Here is a 26,827-nt window from a genome sequence, read left to right as displayed (position 1 = left end):
AGTCAAATCAGCGTTAGGTAAAGAAGCGTGGGTCAAGAAAAGCTTGTAAGCTGATTAGGAGCATGTACCCAAGGCAGGCAGTAGAGATCTGAAGAAGAAAGAGAGAGAGATTACTGTCTGTTTGACTGGGTATTTATAGAGACTACAGAAAACTTCTGTACAGCCTCACACACTCCTGCCAGGGGAGTCCCCCAGTAAAATGTATTCTTTAAATTTCCTACAATGTAAATCACTTTAAAAAAAAAAAGATTAAAAAAAAAAAAAGAAAGTAAAGACTGTCTGGAACAATTAAAAACAAGTCAACAGCAGAACCAGTGAATGAGGGCTTTTATCAAGAGCAATTTTCTGTGCTGGTCTTCTGAAGTCTAGAAGACAGCTGGTCTGCTGTGTTTCTCTCCAGAAGACTTATGATTCCTTTCCCATCTGCTTGTTGCCTTTCCTTTCTTGGTGACTCTAGGGATTTATTATTCTTAGATTACTGTGTCGTAGTCAGATACGTAGTCAAAAATTGAAGAAGCAGAGCAAACAAGCAGATATACACAGCACAAGAACATAAGCTTTCCTTCCATGAAAGTAGCACCAGAAACACAGTTTCCTCTGAGTATTTTTAGTCATTTAATTGATTACATAATATCTAATCAGTAACACATGATTTTGCTAGCGAAAAGCAGGTTTGTTCCTCTTCTTTTACTGCAAAGATATGATCACCCTGGCTAAAAGTGCAGGTGGTGTTGACTGTGGTTGTTAACAGACACAAAGCGTTCCACAGAGAGTTAAATTATCAATATCTGTAGTGGTTTTCTAGAAGATGTTGTTAACTTTTAAGTGCTGTGACTGGAATATATTTATTGCTGGTGAACAACATCCTCCTTTGCTTGATGTGGCATGGAAGCACTACCATTTTTATATGAAGTAATGTATCATCCTACAAAAGAGAAGGCAGAACATCTCCACACCCCAAGAATAAAATCAGCAATTTAAGATGCTGTATTTCTTTCTCTACCTGATTTACTCCCTTTTCTTTCTGCTTTTTTAAAATTAAAAAATGGGGTTTAAAATAATATGAGGCTTTAAATGAGGCCTATTTAATCCTTAGGGAATTGCTGTTCCTTTGCTGCTTGCTGTTCCTGCAGCTAAACATGTTTGTTCTCTCCCTTTGTCTTGAGAACTGACAATCACACCTTATTCCATTTCTCTTACCACCTTGTCAACTGCTTTTCTGTCTAGGTCCCCCATATTCCCATCAGAATCCTAAACTTCATTCCTGGTTGCACTTTCTGCAGTAACCTTGACTTCTTCACCACCCATTGGAGCGGCTTACATTCTCCTGACTGAATAAGACAGAAGAAGCCCAAGGAACACCACAATACTTTTTTCGAAGGTGAACCATTTCAAAAATTACAGGAAACTACTAGTGTTCAGTAATTTGTGACTCTTTTACTTTTCTCACCATAAATCACAATGATAGGCATAAAATACATTCAGACAGGCTCCCTCCCTGACCCTGAGTTTCAGATCTGTTCAATGAATGTTTATATATTTGCTAGTTATTTCTAGATCTAGTTAGCCCTTTGTATAATGTTTCCATGACCATGTGAAGAACAGGTTATTATTAAAAATTAGTAGTTGGGGGGGACAAGACTCCTGAATATAAAAATTAGTAATATTAATTCTGGAAAATATAGTCTCACATTAATTAATTTACCCCTTCATTACAAGGATCCACACTGCAATGAAGCTTAATACTGGGTAAGCAGATTGTTGTAGAGTAGAGTTTTAAAAGGTAGTGGTATCCCAGTGACTTTATCTGCATTTGTTGGATGAAACTGGTGCTGTTGCAGTACAGACAGGGAATAGGTTGTTCCATTCAGGTTAGGTCATGGTTAAATATCTTTATGCATTTGAACAGTAAAGCCTTCTAATGTCTACAAGATGTAAGTTGTTCATGTGGCATTTACTTACTCCTGCATTTTCAGAGGACATTAATTCCTCTCAGAACCATTCGTGTCTGTCTTTTGTACCATACCCTGAAATGTGTGTGAAATGCACAGTGTTTTCCCTTGCCAGCCTTGCTTCCAAAGGTGTGGAGATCAGCAGTGCTCTGACTTTAGAAATAGGACCCTAATTTGAATGTTTGTTAAGGCTGATTATCAATTATGGTAGAATAACACTGACTGTGATGGTACTGTAATAATCATATCAGTTATCATGAAATACTAATTACTGATGGATGCTTCAGTACAGGCAAGTCCAGACAACAGTAATTTATAAAATGACAACACTTCTTCATCCCATTCTTCTGTGCTGCCCTTCAGACCTCATTTAAAAGGATCACACTTGGCTGGCACAGAGTTAAGCCTTCATACAAGTTCAGCTGACAGGCTGCCTGCTAAGCCTGGAGACAGTATCTTTGATTGCTTCAGCAGTTAAGCAGTTCATGACTTGAACTCAAATAGCTATAGACGGCTACTGCAAATAGGTTTATTTGCCCCCAATACTCAAGTCTCAGAGTTCACAACAGAGAGAATCTTCCTAGCTGTTGATATGCAGCTGATGTTCAGTGGCCAGCATGAGTAATGACTCATCTCTGTGACATACTTGTATATATTTGCAAAATGCCTCTAAATTGTTAGGCACTTACAGTTACAGTAGCACTTAGAATCCCCTACTTGCCAAACATCTTTTGCTTTAACATTTGAACAAGAGTTGTAAAAAGTTCTACCTTTACATAAAATTTATCTGCTCAAGAGGTATTGTTCTGGAAGATGTAAGTTTGAAACTTTCTGCCGTATTGTAGCCATGAAGAAATGTTAAGCTGGATTTCATAAGCAATGATACGGCCAATCTCGTTTAGCTATATTGATTATTGTATCCATAGAATCAACCAGGTTGGAAGAGATCTAGCTGCCTTCCTCATTTCCAGATGTCTAAAGTTAGAAAAATGAAAAAGGTATGTGGAAGAGCAACTCTCTTGGCACACCCTTGCCTTCAGTAATTCTCATATGGTTTCAGTGTTGTTACAAAACCAGATTGCATGTAACATTCACATACATCTATTAGAGGCACCTACACCACAGTCCTCCAGTGGTATAAGAGCTACTCTTTCATACCAGTCATACTGTCAGAGGAAAGAGGGGGAATGACTGGTTTTTGGCACCTTTGCTGTCACTGATATACCTGGGGTTGTGCAAAGGGTCTCTGGGACAACTGTGCTCTTTGTGAAACCTGGAGTACATGAAGTCTGGGACAGAAGGATGACTTATAACCCTGTTCCTGTGTTTCCAGTTTCTACATGGATGTCTCTCTTGAGGTCATTTATTTCTATGCTGTTTAGTGAATTTGGTTTAGATAATGGGAAGACAATGACATTATTCTTCCCCTCACTGTTCAATGAAGTATTGACTATATGTATCAGTCTAAGATGTATTACAATATGCATACTGCCACATAGTACCATTTTTTGAGCACCATGTAGAAAGTTCTTCCAGTTGAAAGAACTGAAGTGCACTTATGAGCTAAAAGTATCATTTTCTTTCTCTGTAATATATATAGATATGTTTTTATCCTAAGTTATATTTGCAGTGGGCTACTGTAAAACTACAATCACTCCTGATAGTGAAGGGGAACTAACATGTCTACCAGAGTTCTCAGAAACACACCTCACCATTGTGCATGAACCACTTCAGTCTTAAAGTGCCTATATGTGTATGCTTGTTTTTTTCCCAGCTATAGCAGAGAAAGATGGATTTTATTCTATAGAGGCAGAAATATTTATTTCAACAGAAGGAGCCCAGCAAATACAGAAATCTCTCCCATATTATCAATACTGTTCTCAAGCTTTCCTTGTCTAGCACTTCAAACACAGCTTCCACTAGCATAGACTAGCTTTTTCCTTCCAAGGTGCCACCTACCTGTTCCTTTGCTGTCAAATTCCCCTAACTCCACAGAACAAGACATAGCACAGCTATTTATGTGTTTATAAAATTTACTTAAATGCAAATTGTCCAAGGAAACTTGGCTTGCAATTTTGTCATAAACAAACCACATCTTTTCTTGCCAGTTTCACTAAAATCTGCCACAGATCTGTTAAATACACATTCCTATCTCTGACTTACTGTAAAAGAAACCACTAACCTGCTTCAAAGGACTGAACAAAGTCTTGAAACTGGTAACTTGCTGAGTCCAGGGGAGAAAATACCTGGATCAGACATCCTGAGGCAGACTGGAATACTGATTTCTTGATGTCTCTGTAGTTCTTCTGTCTTTACACTGGCTCACCAATGAAGATGGAAAAAAGAACTTCAGCTCTGCTGCTCATGCTAATCTCTTCTTCACTTCTAATCGTAGTTAAGAGATTTATTTCAAGGTTCTTATGCCACCAGGTTAAGTCCTGCAAAACAGGCAACAGTGTGTGAACTGAGATCTTGCCAACAAAGTGGATTTATGGTAGCTTTTTTAACCTTTCAACTCCCCATACGTTTGGACCAGTAAGCAGTAGAGATTGTTCTTCAATATTTGATAATGACTTAATTAGTTATTAATTTGTTCTTAACAATAACTATGGTCCCAAGACACACAAGAATGGGAATAATGAAACTATGTGCTTTTTGTTTTTTTGGGGAAGGGAAAAGCTATCTTAGGCAACCATCACTTACATTCAGTATTATGTGCCTTACCTATCATTTTGTATTTTGTTGCTTTGGATGAACTTTTCTGTCCTCTATGTATTGACTGTGACTGTGTCCAAGAAAGGAGTTAAATAACCAAGAGCACTTGGATGATCCTGTATGACTCACAGTAGATCTTGGCTTGGGAAGTTTTCCAGGTTCAAGAACAATCTAGTAGAAACCTATATCCTAGATTCTTAAAAGCTTTATCCCAAGCTATAAGCAAAATTATCTTGTCCTCTGACATTTCTGATTCCAGCATGGAGCGATCTGTGGCAGGGACATGGCTGGATTAACTGGCAACAGAAGAGGCAACAAGCTGAGTCTGTAGCAATGCTTGATCAAGTTAGTGGTGATGTTAGAATCACTAAGCAGGACCAGGTTTGGTCTATATGGCCCACAATACATTAGCACAGCAGAGAAAGTTCAGTGAGCACACATTATCAACTGCAAGGGACTCTACCTGGGGATTGTAATGCATGTGAATACTCTTGGAAGCGTAAACCGTCTTCTCCCAGCTAATGAACAATGAGCCAGTACCATGATGCCACTGTGATTCTAACTGGGGTCACCTTGTTTCTGGCCTCATGCTTTCATAGACATCTCTCTGCAAGCATCGGTGTTACAGAGGAAGGTGAAACATCAGTTATCAATGCAGCTCAGTCTACCAAGGTCCTGTGTAAAGCAGAGATAGGAATATCTAACCGCAATAGTGTAAGAAGGAAAAACAATTAAGACTTGCACACTTGCCAGAAGTCATTTCATACATTGCTGCACAGAAGAAGGTGACTAATAACTGTCAGCATTACTCCATGCCTCCACAGGGAGAAAAACCTCAACACTATGTCCCAACAGGATAAAGTTATACAGTGAAATTATCTCCCTTTTCAGTTTTTCTAATACAATCAAACTCAAAGCCAGGTTTATGCTGTGTTTATGCTGAGACCTCCATCCAATAGTGCATCATCTAATACTATGCAGCAGACTTCTACAGAGCCACTTTCTTGTGTGGGAGGTCCCTGGAGCCACACAGGCTCAGTCAGCCTTTTGCCAGCAGCATTAGTTCAGAAGAAAATAATTTACACTACCTTTTTAGAGAAAATATCTGAAGAAGAGCCTCCAGCTTTCTATCTTGCTTATGTGCTGATATACAGGCACAGCTGGAGACTTCAGATCAAGAGCATATGCAACACATCTGGGACCTGTTGGACCTACTGCATATGGACCACACCAATGCTTGCATGTGGTCAAATATACCCCAACTGCATTGAATTAGTCCTGTGCATGTGGATCTTTCACACTTTGGTTTCACTTACAGAGACCACAAGGAATATGTTAGATCTGTTAGCCAAGTACATTTGCATGCAGATCAACTCTACACAGAGCACATTCAACAGGTATAACACGTTCCTTGTGGACAGCACGAGTACACCAATGTGTGCATTTGCATGGGGTTTTTGAGCCGTTGTTCTGGCTGGAATGTAACAGGAATTCTGGACAAATGTCTTAAGTTCTTTCTTGTGCCCAGAAAAAGTTCACATGTGAATAATCCTCACATCTGTGGAAATAGTACTTCTGATATCTACTAGTTGGTTGCAACATACTAGCACTTGCATGCATGAAAGCAAACAAGCAGAAGATGGCAGTGCTGCTGTATGTAAGATTCTTTCTATAGTGCAAAGTAAGAAGTTTCCTTTTATTTGTGTTAGAGAGATTAGAGATCACACAGCTAGTGGAAGCTCAGGAATGCATCAATGTACGAAATATCTTAGATCCAATCTTAATGGAATTAGAGATCAAAGTTCTCTGTTCTCCTGTTCTGTCTCTCACTGGGAAATGGTTTCAGCTCCAAACTTAGTATTAAAAGTTAAATTATCCAGAAGTTAGTTTTGTCTTTTGGCAATCTCTAACCACAATGGACTTTCTTACAGACCTGCTGGGAAGCCTGGACACCAAGACTGTAAGGACAGAGTAGCATTCGGTAATGCAGCAGAAGTGGCTGTATGTGTGGAGCTGTCATCTATCACCCAGTGGTGCAGGAAGAAAACACACGCTTTCCTGCTAACAGTGGAGATTGCTGAGCTGTGGCTTTGGATCTGAGAAAGGTAAATTTAATAAATGTTTGGCCAATGACTTACTATTTAGTGTCATTCATATACAAGTCTACAAGCAAGGGCAGGAGTATTATGAATTAGCCTAACTAAACAGCTAGTTGGGATGACACGTGCTGCAAAATCTGATTTTACTACTATTTACCATAAGTGAACATTTTATTTGGATATTTGGATGCCTTTCCACTTCATCTTCTATTTAATGCAAACAATAACTAACGATAAGAGATTTTTGACCAATGAACTAAAACTGGAGGTACTCAGTGAGTTTGACAAAAACAGATTCTGCCTGAGTTTCCTTTAACATATCAGTGGTTCAGAGAGAGAGCCCATATCCAGCAAGAGATTCTAACTGATGTGTGTTAATGGGGAGAGGCCATGAAAGAGGGACTCCAGACCATCTGGTTTATTTTTTGGCATTTGTGGAGTTGTGAACCACGTGGTAGATAGTGAGAGATGTACGTTATTAGGCAAATAGAAGCAACTGTTGTCTTTGCAGAATATTCATCTCCCAGTTACACTTTTGAACTTGCAGGAAGGAAGCAGAGCAGTGTCTAGATGAGTATTGTTGTTTTAATTAGATGAAGATAACTAAGTTAAATCAAAACACTTGACATTTTTATGGAGATGCAGAGCTGACAAAGGGAATATAAAAATCAAATGTAAGAGGCAGTGGTGCTATTAATTGAAAAGAGCCCAGTCTGTACATCAGAATGCTACAAAGCTCACTATAAACCGTGTGGCTGTTACATGTTTTTACAACTACAGCTATACACTGTACTACAGCTGTACAGGTAGACCTGCTGTGCTATTTTCCGTGGGAGATATGAATAGTCTAACTGTGGCTCATTTAATTGCCTGAAGAATGTCATGGGTTAAATGAATCAGAAAAAGTATTATAATTTTTGGTTTTTAAATGTTTAAAGGTTGTAACAGTACTGATGCTGGAGCCAGACTCAAGCAGAAAGGAAATCACAGCAGATTTGCATGAACTGCACTGCACATCTACTGTGTGTCTTCAGGGCTCCTTTTATATTCCAGGAAACACCATGCAAGTACCTATCAAGCTGGCTCTGGTTTCAATCTATAGGAGCTGTACTGTCCATAACCTCTGAGTCATCCACTCCTGACTCATGGTGAGTCATTAGAAATGGAAAACTAAGGCACAGAAATAGTGTATTCATCTTAAAATCAGACCAGCAGTCTGTAGTAAAGATGGAAAGTGAACCTGTATTTAAATTGGTTGGTAAGCTGAAACTTCTACCTCGGCTGTAAATTTTTTCTGAATCCATTTTTATGACTCTCTTCATAATCAGACGAGGCAGCAATCTTGCTTTTCACTTTTGTTCCTTGTTCAGTATGGATGGTATCATCACAAGCCAGTCATCAGGAAGCTTTTTGCAAAATGGAATTACACACATTATGAGAGCTCTCAACGCAATTCCCCTTCTATAATGAGGTAAAACTTCCTTTTTCTGTTCTATCGCCCTATCAATACTTGGGTTGCACTGTACTGCCAACTGACCTTTCTGCCCCTGGCAAAGTAGTCAAACATACACTCTCACTTTTCTCCCTGAATAGACTTCCTATACCGATCAGGAAGTCTCCCTGTTCTCATGTTATTACAAAGCAGATGTTGATGCTGTTTTTCCCCCTCTAGACACCATTTGAATGGAATGATGTTACCCAGGATGTCTTGTAGGGAATCTGAGAAATTTTTCAAAAGAAAAGTTACCAAAACCCAAACAAACAAAAATCCAAACCCCCACAAAAAAAGACTCACAAAGTTCCTGAAGCTCTCAGTTGACAAAAAACAGTACCTAGGTACAATGCTCTTAGAGCACTTCTGAAGAAGATCCAAGATCCCTCTGTCCCTTCATGCTCATTGGTACTCTGTGTCTAGAAACTGTGATCTATGAAAAATGACTAAAAGAACTCAGTTTTCTTAGTGTAGAGATGATGGATAGTGAGAGGTGAAAGTAGTAGTTAAGCCTTTGATATGGTCCCCCACAACATCCTACTCACCAAGTTGGAGAGATAGGGATTTGACGGGTGGACTGTTTAGTGGATAAGGAATTGGCTGGATGGTTGCATCCAGAGGGTGGTACTCGATGACTTGAAGTCCAGATGGAGAGTTACAAGTGGTGTCCCTCCCCTCTTTTCTGACAATCATTCAATTATTGACTGTCAAAAACATTTCTGGTGATTTCTCTCCTGTATTTGTGGTTGACTAACGGAAACATTATTCAGAGCTTCTGACTCATTCAGAAATGAAGAACTCCACCACCCTGATGTCTAGGCAAAGTTCCAATTAAAGTATTTGAAACCAAGGAGCCTGTACTTTGCAGGATGATCATCTATTCCCATAGACATTTATATGAACAAAATAACAGCAGAATTCAGAAGGTCTTACACATTGTTAACCACATCATTCTCCACCAGCAGATGTATGCATATGTTTGTGCATAGCTGTGGGTTTTACTTTTTAAAGTTGACTTGAAGAAACATTGGATCATTCTTTTCAGATAAAAAATAGTGATGAAATGTCTCATATCTCCTTTATCCCACAAGGAAGACGATTTCCTGAAAAGCAACCTTTGTTTTTCTCCCATAGTTATCCTTTATGAAGCCTTGCAATGACTTTCTGGTTTTATAGGAGGACTTAGGCTGCTTATTATAATATATAGCTTCAGAGGTGAATCTTCATTCACATATGTTTCATACATTGGTTCAAAGGCTGCACAATAAACTCCCATACAAAATATGCATCAGAACATAGAGAACACCCTACAGACTTGAAGCCATTTCCATCTGGTCCTTTGCTCTGTCTCTGACAGTACCAAGAGTAGATACTATCTAGTCAATAGTGCCTATTTCTACGAAGAAAGGCTGACAGAATTAGGGTTCAGCCTGGAGAAGGCTCCAAGCAGACCTTATTGTGGCTTATAAGAAGAATGGGGACTGTTTTTATCAGCACCTGTTGCAATAAGACAATAGGCAATGTTTTTAAACTAAAAGAGAGGAGATTTAGACAAGTTGTAAAGAAGAAATTTTTAACAATGAGTGTGGTGAAAAACTGGTACAGAGAGGTAGTTGATGCCCCATCCCTGGAACCACTGCAGGTCAGGTTGGACAAGTCTCTGAGCACCCTAGTTCCAGATGTCCCTGCTCACTGCGGGGTGGTTAGACTGAATGATCTTTAAAGGTCCCTTCCATCCCAAACCATTCTGTGATTCTATTTAGAGGCACTTCTTACAGTTAATTCACCCTTTTACTGCCCCTGCATCCAAAACTTTTATTAATGGGATATTATGGAATACCATACAATTACTATACAGATGCAGATACAGCAACAAATCACAACTGGTTAAGAGATAAGAACAAGGTTATAGTAACACTGCAAAAAGAGGCAGTGATACTGCCTACACTGAGGTAGCCAATTAGAAATAACAATATAAAACCTGAATAAAGAGCATAGAATGTTTTTTTGGCTCAGGGTATTTTTTCCCAGGCCAGATCAACACTATGCAACTAAGCTTAACTATGTGTGCTACTGCAGAAAAGCTCGAGAGGCTTCATTCCACATTTACATAGACATTTTAATGTGTTGGGGGTATGTTTTATGTTTTGGTAATTTTTGCATGATGAAGACACTCTGCAAGTTAGCACCAACAGAGGAAACAGTGGTATCTACTATACTTGCCAGCATCTGAACCAAAAATAGTAGAACAGAAAGCCTTGAAGGACAATTTGGTATATTTCTGGAGCAGTGAATTAAAAAGATTAGATCTTTTTCTGTAAAGACCTCCTGTGCTTAAGTGGAAACAGATTTTCCTTTTCAGAAGACTCAGTTTTAGTGAGGGTTATTTCTTTATTTATTATTTCTTTTCCCCTTTTTCCTCTGCTTGACTTTTATTTGAACCATCTAGGTTTTGTCTGCTTGTGATGAGTCTATGGTCATGTCAAACCTGTAACTGATAATGAAGAGGAAAGGCTGTCTAGTCCCTTAAAGCTTGTAGTATGGACACTGACTTTGAGTGTGCTAAGAAAAGAAGTACTGGTGAGGTGATTTCCATGCTATTGTGCAGGGCAGTGTGTTTATATTAGACAATGAATTAAGTTACATAGTGATAAAACTATCCCGCTTGGATTAGCAATGATAAACAGGTAAACAGACAAACCAGATAAACAAGTTTGTTAAGGCCTTTCCATTCTCTTTAATTGAATCAGAAAATTTTCCTGAAGAATTGCATGCCTCAGGCAGTACATCAGTTATTTGGGGAACAATAAAGTACTCCACACAGACGGATTCCTATTCATGAGCTCCCCTGTTACACCTAGGACATAGCAAGTTTTGTTGGCATTACTTAACATAAGAGGTGGTTAGAGCATTCATTTACCCTTGGCTATAATTTAGGAGGAAATGTAACTGTCAACTTTAAAGGGAATGTGAAAAAAACAATTGTTTAGTGCATAGGAAGAGGAGGTATATGGAACCGCCCTACACCACAATAATCATCATCTTTGCAATGCCTTTAGGTCAGGTTTGGAAGAATATGTAGCTGTAGTAGAGTTTCTTTCACCTGAGAAATAGTAAATGTCTACCCCAAGGCATGTTAAACTCCTAACTGCTTTTGACAATTGGGGGAAAAAAATAATAAAAGATGGAAGAATTAAAGAAGAAAAAAGCATCATTTCTCACCTCCTTTCAAGGAAGACTGGTTCATTTCCATTCATGAAACCACTCATTGCTTCAGTTGTTAATTATGGCATATTTTACACACATTCTCTCTTTACAGATATATATATATATATGCTTATCACCAGTTCAGCACCACTATAGGACTGGTGGCCCACTGCTTGAGGTATTCATGCAGTGAGTGAAGAAGCACCTGGCTGAAGCAGTGAACAGGCACAACAGTTTGGGCTTGCTGTTAGGCTTACAGCCCTTACTGCTGGGTAACTTCATTTGTAAATTACAAACACTAAGCTCTCCCTACTCAGTAGAGCAGTGGTAGAAGACAATTGTTTTCTAACATTAGTCTTTGATCTCCTTCTGATAAATGAAGAAAGGGCTTAAATTATTCACAGTCATCATCTCATTTGCCTGACAGTAGGGAAATAAAAGCTTTTATTTTTTTAAAAGAAATCTTCACGTGGGACTAAGGCTGCATTCTGTTTACACAGTTCATACAAGCTGCTCCCACCACACCGAATCCATCCTCGCCTAGCTGCTGGTCTACCAGACGGACCCAGCCTGCGGGTTGACACCATGGCCTACAAACGCTGCCGTCGGGCAGTGGCATGCCGGTTCTGTTGCCTCGGGAGGCTGGGATGTCCTGGCTGACAATGAGGTGACCTCGGTGAGGGTTGATGCCTTCTCCACCGAAGGACTCACTGGCCTATGTGCGGGATACGCCAGCCGTTACCAGGTGCGACGGCGTGAAGCCCACGGGTGACGACAATCCTGATGCATCTTAACGGCAGCGTTTGCCCCTGCAGCGGATACTCGTACCTGAGGCGACGCGGCGGGCCGGTCTCCCCGCCCGAACGCCTCTTTCCTCACCCCTTTCGCCCCGCCGTGTCACGGCAGAACCACGGCAACTGCCTGAGCCCCAGGAGGCTCCGGCAACTTCGCTCAGCGTGCGAACGCATATACCGTCGAGGCCAGAGAGTGCCCGAGTCAGGAGTGGTGAGGCGGAGGCTGGTACCGCAGCGAAGACGCAGCTCCCAGACGGAGCGGAGCAGACGCTGCACCATCGTCGCCTCAGGGGCCAGTCTCAGTTCTCGTCACGGGATCCTCGGCGGGAAACGGTTAGGTGGGGCACCTGGGTGGCTGGTCCACCCCCTCCTCGGCAGGGGACTACAGCGCCCAGCACGCACTTCGGCCGCCCGGCTGAGCAGGAGTGTTATCGACTGGTAGCGGGGCTTGCCGGCTCTCAACCAGCCCCGCACCCACAGGCGCTTCCAGGTATGCCCGCCTCCGGTGCCCTAATTGATCACACTAGCAGCCAATCGCCCGGGAGGAATCTCCGCGCTGACCCAATCACCGTTCCGAAAAAGGGGGGCGGGCGGCGCCCTGGAGGACAGCGGGCTCAGCGGCGCCGCGCCTGAGGAAGGGCGAGAGAGGGGGGTGGCGGCGCGGGTGAGCGCGGCCGGGCTCCGGCCGGGACTGCTGCAGGGATGGCGCCGGCGGCCGTGAGGGAGTTACTCGCTGTGGGGAGGGCTCCGGGCGTCTCCGTAGGCTCCTGAGCGCCCCTCCGCGCTGCGCGCAGCCGTTATCCCTCCCCGCGGGAGGGCCGGCGCCGTCCCAGCACTGCAGTCGCCATAGAGACCGCGCCGCATGCCATGGGGCGGAGGCTGGGCCAAAGGCTGGGCCGGGGGGCGCCGATCTAGCCGTGTGTCGTCCCTCCCTGCACCGCGCAGGCCATCCCCCACGGTGTCCGGGGGCGCTGGGCTCCACAAGGACTCGCCGTGCCGCCCCAAGCAGCCGACGCCGACGCCTCGGCCCCGTTCCAGGTGAGGAGACGCGGCGCTACATGGCGAACGTCGCCGTTTACCGCTGCGCGCCCGCCGGTGCCGGCAGAGGTGGTCCCTGAGGGTGCGTCGGCCACCTCAGCGGGGCGCGGCCCTCGGGCTCCGGCGATCGAGCCCCTGCCGCCTGCCCGGCCGCAGCGGCTGCTGCGTGGGAGCAGCGTCGCGATTTCTGTCCCCGCGGGAGAGGGAGTTTGCCAGGCTTGGGAGCTGCCTGGAGGCACGGCTATCCCCGAGAGGGGCTTTTTGTAGCGGGGGATGCGCAGGTGGGACGGAGTTACGCTGTCTGTGGAGTTACGATCCTTAGCAGCAGTCAGGCATCACCACCCCGGCCTCCGCCGAGAAGTCAAATGTATAGGCACGAGATTTTTATTGTCCCTCCCACTTGCTGCAAGAGAGCAAATGATAGAGATATTTAAGTGTTCTGATGGTGAAACATCTCCGTTTTGAGATAGCTACGACTGTAGTTCCAGTGCTTGTGCTTGTGGCGGGCGTGTAGCAGATGCGTATGTGGGCACGGCTGGATGGGGATCGGTCTGGCTGTTGCCTGGTGCTTTAAGTGCTGGAGCCATTAACAGCGGTTGCATCAATATATGAATACAGATCTGCCTGGCTAGGCCGCAGAGGCACTCGCTGTGGAGATACAGTAAACATACAGGCTGCGTACGGGAGACATTTAAAAACTGTTACTGTACATACAGCTTTTAAAAAAGGAAATGGGGAAGGACCTTTTTCCTTAAGCGTACAGATTGTCTTTGGAGCTGCAACTGCATCTTTGTACTTCTGTTGTCACTCTGGAGCAGAAGCAATGAGAGGACAAAGATCGGAACGAGGTTTCTAACCTCTGGTGTGAGTCAGAGCAGTTGGGAACAGCTGCTTGTGTGAACGGGGGTGGATTTGCAAATATTAATAGTTTTCATTTATTATCTGAGGGAAGGAACATGGGCACAAAGGAGAGACCTCTGACTATAGCCTTTTGGGGACCTTCTGCTGGAAAAGACTAGAGAAAATGAGTTATAAAATAGGTTGTTATGGCTTTCTTAATGATACTGTATGTGCGGACCAGTTGAATTTCAGTGTAAATGCTCAGAACTAGTAAGGTCTACTGACAGGAAGGTTCAGAATCCTAAAATAAACCATATTTATTTTAAAGTCGTGTTACCCTTCAAGTGAGTGGTTAGTTTCCATGTTGTGGTTCTGGAAAAAAACGAGTAGAATTTTTATGTATTCTGTGTAATTAATGCTGTGCTCCTGTTGAACACATGCTCTGCTTGTAGCTGTGTTAGTTCATTTTAGCTGCTGTATCCGAGAAAAACAAAGGATTAAGGCTTACTTTGCTGCTCTTGTTTGATTTTGGAAATATTTTTTTGAGTCTTAGTGATATGAACTCATGGTACAAATTGATCCAGCATTTTTGTTCTGTATTAAATGGCACAGAATAGTGATGGTGATTTTTTTGTTTTACACTGTGAATTACCTTTAATGAGGTATTAGATCTTTCGTAACTTGTTAAACCAGAAGTATGCTGATGAACATATGTTTGGCTTGTCAAAAAATTATATATAGGAGAGTCTGCAGTAGTTTGTATGTTTATTGGTCAAAAGTTATTTTGAAAATAGCATATCATATATATAGTTTAAAAATATGAAGATGGAATAATTTTGATCATCATACTTAGTTCTTCTCCAGTGTGTTTCTGATGGTACTGCTGTGCTCTTGAAGTTCAGCATTTTTTTTCAACTTACCATTTTGGAAACGGTGAAGTTAGAATGAATGACTGGAACGTGATGATGTTGGTTAGTTGTAGTGTAGTCACTGTATTGATGCTGCATGCTGCAGGCACTGTTACTGCTAATATCAGAGATTCCAGAGACGTTTATCCAGTGTGGTTGATGAAATAGAGAAAGATTTTTGAGTATGACAAAGGAGAGTAATGAGTGATGAGTTTTCCCTGTTCCAGACTGATTTCTAAGCAATCCATTCTAGATAGCTGTGTACAGAAGGTTTAAATACTTGCTTAGCATGTGAAGTTGCACTGTATGGTGTATTAATATACTACTAGGTTTTCTGTGTTAGCTGAGGCTTGTTTATCTAGTGGGAATGAATTGGTACTCTCCATCAGGAGATGGACAGTTTCTGTGTATCCCTCTGTGTTGCCTTGTCTCTTTCTCTTGCTCTGGGAAAGCACTGCACAAAGCCTTTGTGTTTGGCTAGAGGGGAGGAGAAACAGCTGCCTCTTCAGTGCCAGGATTCATAGTGGTCTCACAGGGATGCTTTGCTGTACATGGACCAGCCACTGTCCTTCCTCCCCCATTCTGTTGAAGTGCTCTTTCCTCAGAGAAACCTGAGCTTTGTTCGATTGATTTCACAAAGCAGCGTTTTCACCGTGGATCCAGCAGATCCATCTGACAGCCTGATTGTTAATGTACAGATGGACAACAATTAGAACATGCAAAATTGACTAAATGCAAGATGTCCAATTAAGGAATCCAAGAATTGCAGATCATACTGTGTTTAAAAATTACTTATTATCAACAGAATTTCTTCTCTATCTTTGGGTTGAGAGAAACTTGTTCAAGTGGTAAATCTTTTATTTGTTTTTCTTTTGTTTAACAGTAGCCTATTATCTAGGCTACATAAATGGCAATTGAACACCTTAACTTTAAGAAGAAGAAATAACTTTAAGAAGAAGAAATAAAAATTATTTCACTTAGATGAGAGAATTCACCTAAATGGAGCAGTTTAATTTTTCTGCTTTCCATGTGCTAATAGAGTGCTGTAATGGTTGTACTGTATTCTGTGTCACACAGTGGTAGAAGGAAAATTAACTTCATGCTCCCTGCTGGAAACAGTGAATATGTAACTTAGCTTATAGTAACTGCCTTGTATGCTCTGTCAAAGTTAGTTCTTTGAAAATAGCACCAAATCTTTTACTCACCCATTACAACTTTATTAAAATTACAGAATTTATTTCTTTTTTTTTTTCTTCCATTCAGTGCTATATGTGAAGTTGTGTGCTTTGCAGGGGGTCTGGTAACTCAGATTTTTTTTAAAGCTGCTTATGAAATTGAGGTGCCATTCTTGGCAGTTTAAATTTAGAGTAGTTTTCATTTTTTTCCCCTGTAATAGCCTATAGGTCATTAATCTTGCAACCTAAGTACTGGAAAATTCAAACAATAAAATCTGACCTTTTGATGCTTCACCTCTTGATCTGGTTGAGTATTGTTTTCCCATTTTTGAGATGCTGTGCACATCAGAACTTTTGGTAATACCTTCTTCAAACTTCTTCAACTAGTGAAGGCAAGTCTTCAGAAACCTTGAAGTGTACTTTTTTTTAATTTTTTTTTTTTTTAGTGAAGAAAGGGCAGATTGAATTTGATAGCTTAACAGTTGGACTCAATCTTAAAGGTCTCTTTCAACATAAACAATCATATAATTCCATGAGTTTGAGAGAAGGGAGGAAAAGGAGGGCAAACTGGGAAACTGGAGAAGGTTTTAGCGTTTTTACAAAACTGTGTCTTGTTAAGAATTCAAAAATATGCTGCTCATTGTTACATCCGGGCATGTCTTTCTGTGGTTCTTGTACTGCATGGCTGAGAACACTTCTGTAATGAAAAGGCTCAAAGGCTGTTTCATGCTGTTGCTTTGTCTCTGAAGAGACTAATCAATTACTGAGATTTAGGTTATTTGCACTGATGAGAAGCTCCACCCTTTTGGAGAAATGTATGTATGCTGCTTAACCTCATGTTTGAGTGCAGAAGCTTCTTAGAAGTTGGAGGATTTGAAGGCTGGCTGGGTTTTGGTGGATAAAGTTAACCAGATTACTCATGGTATTGATGAGGAAAATATTTTTTCCAATGCAGAGCTGTCCAGTATATATATAAAAAAGGTAAAATACACAGAATATACTTTGAGACCTGGCAAAAATGTGAAGTCTTCTTAATATGAGGCTGTTTTTTCTATCTGGACGTTGCAGAGATTTCTTACGTGCTGCAGGAACATGTTACTGCCTGGAGCCAGCATGGGGAAAAACTGAACTGATTGAGGTTGGTCTCCTCCTGGTCTCTGTAAATGGAAATAATTTTATTATGTTTTTGATGTAGTTGTCTCACAACCAAAGGTATACAGAAATTATATCCTGTGTTAGTGGTCTTGTTCCATTGGAGTTGTCCATAGTTTGGAAAGATCTTGTCTTACAGAGTCTGCGTGTCTGTCTCCAGTCAACAACTGCTTATGGGTTCTGAAAGAAGGGTCTCCTGCTCTCTAGCACTTCCCAGTTAATTCTCAGATAATGCATCTTGCTTCCATCCTGCAGTCTCTAAGGGCATTAACATTTTGTGAGGGTTTTAGCAGTGCTTACTTGGTACAGTGCTCTTCAGCAGTGTAGTAGGAATGAGATCGCTTTGTGTGGTGTACCAGCAGGACGTGTCTTGTTGCAGCTGCTAAGTTTGCTGCTATAGTAATGCTTCAAATGCCACTCTCAGTGAGCAGCATGGCTTCTGAGCAAATTAAGTATGTCTGGTTAGCCTCACAATGCTGACGTGCTTAAAAAAATAAAAGAGGTAGAAGGTGATCTACAAATAGAAAATGCTTTTTTTCAGCATCAGAATGGTGATTTTTTTTAGAACTCATTTGCATTGTTATTTTGTTTTAAATAATATTATGTTGAGTTATTTACTAGCTTGAAATAATTATTTTCCTGCCTTCCATTTGTCAGCACCCTGACTTAAATAGTTCCATAATGGATATCGTCCACTGATTTAAGTTGTATTAGATGAGGAATGACTCCTTGAGTTTTATTGAATATCCTGCCTTCATATGTGACACTTTGATATTATAGAGTGCTGGAAACATAAAATCTGAGTATAATTCCATAAGTTGAATTGGCCTAGGACAAACTGATGTGTACTCTTGAGAGCTGAAGGTGGGGAACTGATTTTAGCTCACGATTCTTTTTCCACATAAAGATAATCTGCCGATCTGTCAAGTTCTGGAGATTATTGTGATAACCACAATGGCTTGTGTGAAGTTCTAGTTTCATAGTTTTGAGCAAAATGTTTTTCCAGTGGGGAAACCTGTCTAACAGTTCATCTAGATGGAGAAAAATCATGAAAGAATCATGATAGCTCAATGTGAAGCAAATATATATTGGTCTTGTGCTGGCTAACCCAATCAGTTCTTGTCTTGCCTAGGCAAGAACTAAGAAACTGATGCTGGTGCTGAGCAGCAAGTCTTGAGCTTCCTATAGTAAAGAGGCTGTATTACTGTCTATCTGGTGTTGGTTGTCATTTATAGATATACATACATATAGTCATATTTTTCAGTTAGCTCCTGTAGATCAAATAGTACATTATTACTGAACCAGTCTAACAGCTGGCTCCTATTTATAAGTGGAGGAAGATGTCTGTTCTCTGCCTGTGCTTTTTCTAGTGCCCATTGATCTCTGAACTGTGCTGATTCAAGAAGGGAGTTGGTTATATTGCTTTTTTTACTGAGAGAAGTATATAACTTCTGCTAGGTCATGTTGTTACATGCAACTTCATCCTTAATGTCTATCAGAGGGTAGTTATACCAGATCCTTTCTATTACTGTAGGCTGGGTGCTCAGATGATGTGTCTTTCTGCCTATTGTACCTTGGGGAGAAAGCAGGAGGAGGAACACTTTATCCCAAAGGTTTCTTTGAGGTGATGTTGCACTTCCTTCTCTGCTGATTGGAAGGAAATCTGGTCCAGATGCTAAATTCAGGCTGCATTGTCTCTCCCTGTTGCCCATATTGTTCTTATATATTATGTCAGTTCTGAGCTTAGGGTACCCCAGTCATATGGCTGTGCTTCTCTACGTGTCTCCAAAGACCTGACTAACCTTTCCTTGAGTCAGTTTTCCTTTGACCTCCTTTTGCAATAGGGAAGTAACTGTACTTTGGCTGACTTATTGGTGTTGATAGATAATGCATCAGTGCTATTGTGAGTATCTGCATCAACATGCAATGGCTCCCTGATATATTTTGCTTTCCTGGAGTGAAGGTTTGGACAGAACTAATTTATAGTCTGAATCAGGACCAGGGGCTGCCATATGGGTAGCTGTGCAGTAGATAGTGCTTGTATTTGGTGTTGACATATCATAATGTGTTCTGAAAGAGGTGAAAGCTGAAATCTTGGTCTTAAAAGTAGTAACTATATTCTAATTTATTATCTGTATTTGAGCTGCAGCCGGGATCAGGTTTGGAGGCAGCAGCAGATCCAGGCAATGGACAGTTGCATTGTGTATCACTCAGGTTTTATATTATTCCATTAGTATTATTGATATTCCTGTTTCTTCTCTCTTTGTGGTGTTTTATTAAACTCTTCTTACTCTTGCCCCGGGGTTTCCGTGTTTTGTCCTGATTCTCCTTTCAGTCCCCCTGGATGTGGAGAAGGACTGAGTGGCTGTGTGGTGCTTAGTTGCTGCCTGGGCCTAAATCACAACTCTCTTCCAGTGCCTATTATTAATGATAAAAAAGAGATGTACACAGGTTTCACCTGTATCATTGTATGTTTCTTGTTGCTCAGTAGAAGTCTTCTAAGCCTGCTTACTGTGCGATTACATATCCACCATGTGCTCTTACAGAGTAGAAATTCTTTTTTGTATAATGATTTCAGAATTAAGAAGTGTCTCACCTCAGTTAGAATTTAATATCCCTAAAGCAAATTTAATGACTGTTGGTATATTTAACAAAAAAACCACCCCAAAACCCAACAAAAAATAACAAACAGAACCCTTCCTCAAAACTGGTGTTGATAGAATGGTATTTTTAGAAGTAAACAAAAAGAACCTATAGAACATTCTTTCTGTTTTAGTTATTACACTTTTTCCATGATGGTGTCACATGTTACTGTTTCCATATCTACAAAACAAAATCTGCACTCACTCAATCTGAGGTAAAATTTTAGTGTGAGACATTTTATCCGTATAGCTCCAAGTGTTTAAGCTTTCAAAACGTACAGATATAGCAGGTTATAGGTCAAGGGAGATTTGATATTGCTTGACTTTATTTACACACAGCCAGTGTTTCTTAAAACATGTGATAACAGTATATAGTGGCTTTCCTTGTTTAAGTAAGGATGGTGTGAAAGGTGGTGATGTTTTTTGGGAAACTTTGGTGTTGTGTTCTTAGGAATAGATTTCTGTTTGTTTGGCAGATATCTAAAATCTGAGTTTGCACTGTTAGCTCTTCTGATATGTAAGAAATTCATGCAATTTTTGAAAGTCTCTTGATCCCCGTGTTTATAATGCACAAACTTGCTGATTCTTATGCTTCATCGTTCTGTCATGCTTTATTTTTTCAACTGATCCCTGGACTGTTGAAAAGTACTTTTGTGGGCCTGGGATAATTATATTTTCCTGATGAGATATATACTTGTGTAAATTTTCAAAGATGATGACTCAGCCTAGCTGCATTAAGACCAAAGGAAAGGTTCTGGTTGTTGAGGTGCATAACACCAGATTCCCATGGACTTCTCTGAATTATGTGTGCTAACAGTACCTGAATAAGAGCACACAGCCTAGAAGGCCATTCTGTTGTCTTTTAGGAATTGTTACTAATGAGGAATCTACTGAAATAGTTAATGAAGTGTTCTAGTAGTAGAGAATCTTTACTGACTTGAGATTTTTTAATATTTGTAAGTAATGTAAAGGTTCAGTGTTTTATTCACATGATTTTGTATGTCAGAGTGAAGGTGTACTTGAATTTCTTAGACAAGAGCAATTTTTATTGGATTATCTGAAGGAATTTAGCTTCGTGATTTTTACACTCTATACACATCCTCAAGCATTTTAATAATATCTTTTCCTGAAATGTGAACACCAGAACTGGATGTAGTATTTCAGCAGCAGTCCTACAACAAGCAGACAGAGAGGTATTACTCTCTCTGTTAGTATTTATTTGCCTACTCATCCGTAGTTGTCACAGCCTTAACACTGCAGCAGATGTGTTTATCAGAAGTGACTGATGATGTGTGTTGTGTTAGGTGACATCTCCGTTTACTCTTTGCTCCTTGTTGTATAATGTCTTCTTTTATTGGAGCTGGGACATGTGTAGTTTGATTGCAGTCGATTAAACATTTGGTGCTGTTTGCTGTATACTATTTTCTCATCTCAGTGTCAACTGCAGACCTTTTTATTTTTTTCCTAGTAAAAAATGTTGCAGTATAAAGTCAGGAATTGATTCTTATGGGACTAATTAGAGAAATGTTAATTCAGTTAACTTAGGTTTGTGTTTTGGGACCTTTATTTAATACATCATCTACTGGTTTTCTGATGCTTTAGTTTCTTAAAACCAATCTATGCTGTGTGGTACAAACTTACAGAGGTTTAAGTGCTGGAATGATATTTACCTTTATAGGCCAAACTTGTAATCTCATCTTAAAGTGTTACTTTAACAAGAAGGACAACTTAGTTGTATTGTCTTCCTTTATTTCTTTAATACTCAAGTCCTCTCATTTGCCTGCAATGAATATCAAGTGCATGGTCCATAGTTTGTAAAATAATTTGATTTATCCTTTCCAAACATTAGCATAAACTAACTGTTTTCCGGAGTTGTCTGTGTTTCAGGAATGATCAATCACAAAATTCCTACTAATAAAGGTTATTGAAATGCATTCTGCTCAACCCCTCGAACTTGGTAGTGCCTGTTTAATATTTATCTTGGGAATAGAAGATCCATCATCACCTCAGTAGTCTCCCTGACCTTTCTGAGTGTCTGGTCCAGCTTTGCTGCACCTGGGATGTTCACCCAGCTCTCCTCAGCTATCTGTCTGTGCTGGGGGTGTTGGCCTGATGATGTCTACTGGCTCTTGCTGGCCTCAGTGCCCTGACCTGGGCCCTGATACAGACAGAGTACCACCTTTCTGAGAGCCACCCAGACACTGGGCAAGTAGTTAATGACTGCCTTGCAAAGAGGAGGCTACCACTGACTAATAGCATCATGTTTTCATTTGCCGTTATACCCTAGGACTTGCACTGAAAATCTTTATGCATGGCTACCTATACAGGAAGAAAACTCTTCTGTGGAAAAAGCTTTCCCAGAACCGCAGCTTCTGGCTTTTTAATAGCCCCTAGTCATGCTAAACATCATCAGAAGCAGATTGTCTGTCATCCAGATTACACCAAATGTGTCTGTACCATCCTCAAGCATGAGAGATAAGCTTTTCCAGTGCAGTTCCATAAGGTTTCTCTGTGAAGTGAAACAATCGCTGTGCAATCGCTGTGCGTCACAGTGAACTTTCAGATAGTGTGTAAGGGCAAAAACATTAATCTGTCTGTAGAATAACAGTTTTCCCAAAATGCCTGTTATGTCAGCTCAGCTCTAGTCTCAAGAGAGCCCTCAAAAACAGCCTCTGAAGATGGCCCTGGAAAATAACACATCTATATGCAACTTCCAGTTTATTATAAATAATGGTTACCTCTTTTCCTCAGTGTCCCACTGATTCTTATATTGTTGTCTTCTCCAAAGCACTCTTTATTTTCTTATGTTTTAAAGCTAAGCAGCAATAGCACCAGTTTTAATTATTATTAAACACAGCCCCCATTATTTTAGTAATTCCCTTTTACAGATACCCCATTTATTAAGCATTAGAGTGCATTCACTGCTTGCATATGTAGCTACACTGCCAAATTTGCTGCCATTTTCTCTAAGTTGTTAAAAATGCACATCCTCACTGTTACAATTACGAAGTTCTGTATTCCTGATAAAAATATAATAATGTATGTGTAATGTACACATGTAAATAATGTCATTGTATATGTATATAGTGTGATATGTGTGTGTGTGTACAAAAAAATATGTTCCATAGTATGTTTTATTACAAAGTACGAAGGTATAACACTATTTTAAATAATGCTACATTTCTGATTTCTTGCATTAATTTCTGCTTTGTTGCAGGGAGGTCATTCTGCCCCTGTACTCTGCACTGGTTAGACCACACCTTGAGTATTGTGTTCAGTTCTGGGTCCCCCAGTTTAAAAGGGACGTTGAGATGCTTGAGCGTGTCCAGAGAAGGGCAACGAGGCTGGTGAGAGGACTTGAGCACAAGCCCTATGAGGAGAGGCTGAGGGAGCTGGGATTGTTTAGCCTGGAGAAGAGGAGGCTCAGGGGTGACCTTATTGCTGTCTACAACTACCTGAGGGGTGGTTGTGGCCAGGAGGAGGTTGCTCTCTTCTCTCAGGTGGCCAGCACCAGAACGAGAGGACACAGCCTCAGGCTGCGCCAGGGGAGATTTAGGCTTGAGGTGAGGAGAAAGTTCTTCACTGAGAGAGTCATTGGACACTGGAATGGGCTGCCCGGGGAGGTGGTGGAGTCGCCATCCCTGGGGCACTTCAAGGCAAGGTTGGACGTGGCACTTGGTGCCATGGTCTAGCCTTGAGCTGTGTGGTAAAGGGTTGGACTTGATGATCTGTGAGGTCTCTTCCAACCCTGATGATACTGTGTGATACTGTGTGATACTGTGTGAGATACATGTCAGAGTCTTGGTGCAGAGCAGAAGCTACTGAGCTTTGGTATTCTCATGAGCAATTATGAGGAAGGAGTAACAAGGACTGGGAGGGAAGCAAGATGAAATAATACCACTATGCTAGAAAGTGTTTTGAACATCTGTCATTGTCCTCTTTCTCCCCTTTTCCTAATTCCTCTTCCTCAGGCATTTCCTGATGTGAGTTTTGGATGCCCTTCTGCTTTGAGGGTTCCATGGCTCTGAGGAAAGAGCCTGAATTTCTAGAGGTCTCTCTTTGGTGCAGTTCAAAGCAATAGTGCACAGGTTAGACCAAAAATCAGAAGTAAGAGAACGTGACTGAGCCAACTGTAGATGTATTTTAAAAAGGCAAAATCCAGAGGATTAGTTTATTGTTCAGACTTTGTGTGTGTGAATCAGATTGTATGGTCTTCAAATGCGGTGATGGAAAAAGTTTCTATAAATTGTTCTAAGCCAATAGCACGTTTTTATAATTTTACTTTATTTCTTTTGTATCCCCATATCCATGATAATTTTATTTCACACAGAGAGAGAAAAGTAATAAAAACACTTTAATAGAAAGGTGTAAACATCTCACAGCCTTTTTTTGCTTTCTCTGCTTTAAAATTCTTACTGAATAATTGTTGGTAGTTACGGCACTCCTGTTACCAGCTACCAGACTGGAGCAAATGCAAAACTGGTTTTACAGTATAGTACTGCAGCCTTCAATGCTTCGGAAACATTTCTGGAAAATATGTGTGCAACTTGAATCCTTTCGCTTGTTACTCCTCCTATCACCTGCTGCTTCAGCTCAAGCCTTCCAGGGACATGTTGTTCTTGTATCAGACTCTACAACATCATAATGACCAACAAATGGATTAAAAGTGTACTCCTACCCTGTTTTTTTTTCCTGTGCTGTAGGGTCTTGCAGGGCTTTAAATATTTAACAACGTAGTAAAAGCATAGTCCTCTAGTGGGAGGAGGTTCTGTGTCAGGGAAGGTGTGTGATCTCTAACAAACAATGCAGAAGTCTTTGTGTCCTTCTTTCTTGTGTGCAGGTACTCCAAGAAAAGCTGTTTATGAAAGTGAAAAGAATGTTAATGAGTGTGAGTATTGTATCAAGTGGCATCAGTTACAAGAATTCTTCCATTTTTCCTCAGTTGTGTGTTGTAATTTATTTGTGGAAGGACAGTTATGTCCTCTCAGTTGCTTTACAGCAATTGTTTGTGGGTGTTCATGACAGAGATTATTTTTATTTTTCACTGTTTTTTCCTTTGGGGAGGTTGGGGATGGAGAGGCATGGGAGGCTAAATTAGACACCATATTGAAATTTCCCTGAGGTAACTCAAAGCTGATATGAAAATCATAGTTGTTGTGACTGTTTATAACCTTGCTTCTTGATGCTCAGACTTGCAGCAGGTTAGAATTTTTATCCTGTCACCTGTATAAGAATCACTGTCAAGTATTTTTGTACTGCCAGAGGTAACAACCAATTTTTAGATGAAACTTTCCATTCAGGCTGTAGCAAACTGCTGTATGCGATTGTCAGTGAGTTCAAATGCGTTCTGTGAATTTCCTTTGTTAGAAATCTGACCCTGGATGCCAGTACCGGCATTATTAAGAGAAAGATAGTCTTTGGGTAAGGGGATGTATATTAATGTGTTGTGTCTCTGCAGCTAAGCTATAGAATTATTCAAATGTAATGATTAGAGGCATTTACAAGTATTTTTTTCTGAAGCCAGATACAAGGGGGGGGGAGCAAACCCATCCCTTGTCTAATCAGTATCTTTGATCAATCAACTATAGTATATATTTTGTAGTTCTGAAGTTGTGTAACACATACATGGAAACGTAGTAACAGTAAAGGTAATGGAATTGTCTTTTTAGGGTTGGTGTGAGTACAGTTGTCATGACTTCTTTTGGCATCTGTAGGATAAAGTAATGGAAAAACAATAACTAATGTATGAGGTCATGGATAAGACAATCATCCATAATCCTTATAGTTTTGGAGCTTCACTTGGCTGTGATCACCGCTACTAGCTAGTTCTACTAGCTCAGTTCTTTGCAGGTGTGAGACTTCATGCTGTCTGTTTAGACCTATTGAGAAAGAATCATTGGGTGAGTGAGAAGTAGGTGAGGAACTTTCAAAACAGAAGACTTGATTGTGATTGTGACCTTCTCTAGTATGTCCACATCTTTTCTGTATAGTGAAGACCAAAACTGGATGTAGCATTCCAGGTGTGGCCTGAAAACCATTGACTAGAGTGGGATAATGATATCTTTATCTCTGTTGGTGATGCCCTTGTTGATGCAACCCAGCATCCTGTTGGATTTGTTTGCCACAGCAGCACACTGTTCACTCATATCAAGCTTGTTGTCCACCAGGACGTCCAGGTCTCTTTCCACAAAGCTGCTCCCCAGCTGGGTAGATCCAAGCCTGTGCTCCACTCCTGGCTTATGTTTTCCCAGTTGCAAGACCTTACACTTGTCCTTGTTGAAGGACATGATTGTGATTTAACAGAAGGCAAAGCCTTTATATTTTTAATGTATTTTTTAATTATTTTTTTTCTGCGGCAGTATTTTGGCATAACTTCTGTCTTGGGGACAAACAATTTATTAGACTGCATTGCCTAAAGCAGGGCTTTTAGCTAGGCTGGAGAGGAGAAAAATAAATTATTGATTCCAGCCAAGATAATGTGAGCTATGCATTATTTCATATATATGCATAAATGCTTGAAACTGACATTGTCACTGTGAAAACATTTCTACCTCTCTCTCCTGGTAGAAGGACTTGTATTGCCACCTAGTGAGTTGGATCAGGGAACCGACCTAGCTTAAAACAAAGCTTTTCTGAAAGAGTTGAATGATGTATTCCTTAATCTGGTTTGTTGAGTAGTCTGGAATAGTAAGGATGTGCTGGATGAATTAACTGGGGGAAGTGCACTGCTGGAACTGTTATTCAGGAATCAAGAGCTGGTCACACACGTGAAGACTGATGGCAACCTTGGCTGCAGTGATCTTGAGACAGTGG

General features: G+C 40.8%; 1 protein-coding gene across 3 annotated transcripts in view; it reads left to right on the top strand.

Annotated features, from left to right (window-relative positions):
* The first annotated feature begins 12,908 nt into the window (after positions 1-12,908).
* TTBK2 (tau tubulin kinase 2) overlaps positions 12,909-26,827 on the top strand; it is a 95,895-nt gene continuing 81,976 nt past the window's right edge. For all 3 annotated transcript variants that reach the window (XM_064146567.1, XM_064146557.1, XM_064146548.1), the window contains exon 1: positions 12,909-13,297. The gene's annotated coding sequence lies outside the window, so the exon portion shown is untranslated. The remainder of the gene's footprint in view (positions 13,298-26,827) is intronic.

The sequence above is a fragment of the Pogoniulus pusillus genome, chromosome 1, assembly GCF_015220805.1.
Source record: "Pogoniulus pusillus isolate bPogPus1 chromosome 1, bPogPus1.pri, whole genome shotgun sequence".
NCBI lineage: Eukaryota > Metazoa > Chordata > Aves > Piciformes > Lybiidae > Pogoniulus > Pogoniulus pusillus.
The sequence above is the reverse complement of the archived record's forward strand: the minus strand, read 5'-3'. Positions and strand labels throughout refer to the sequence as shown.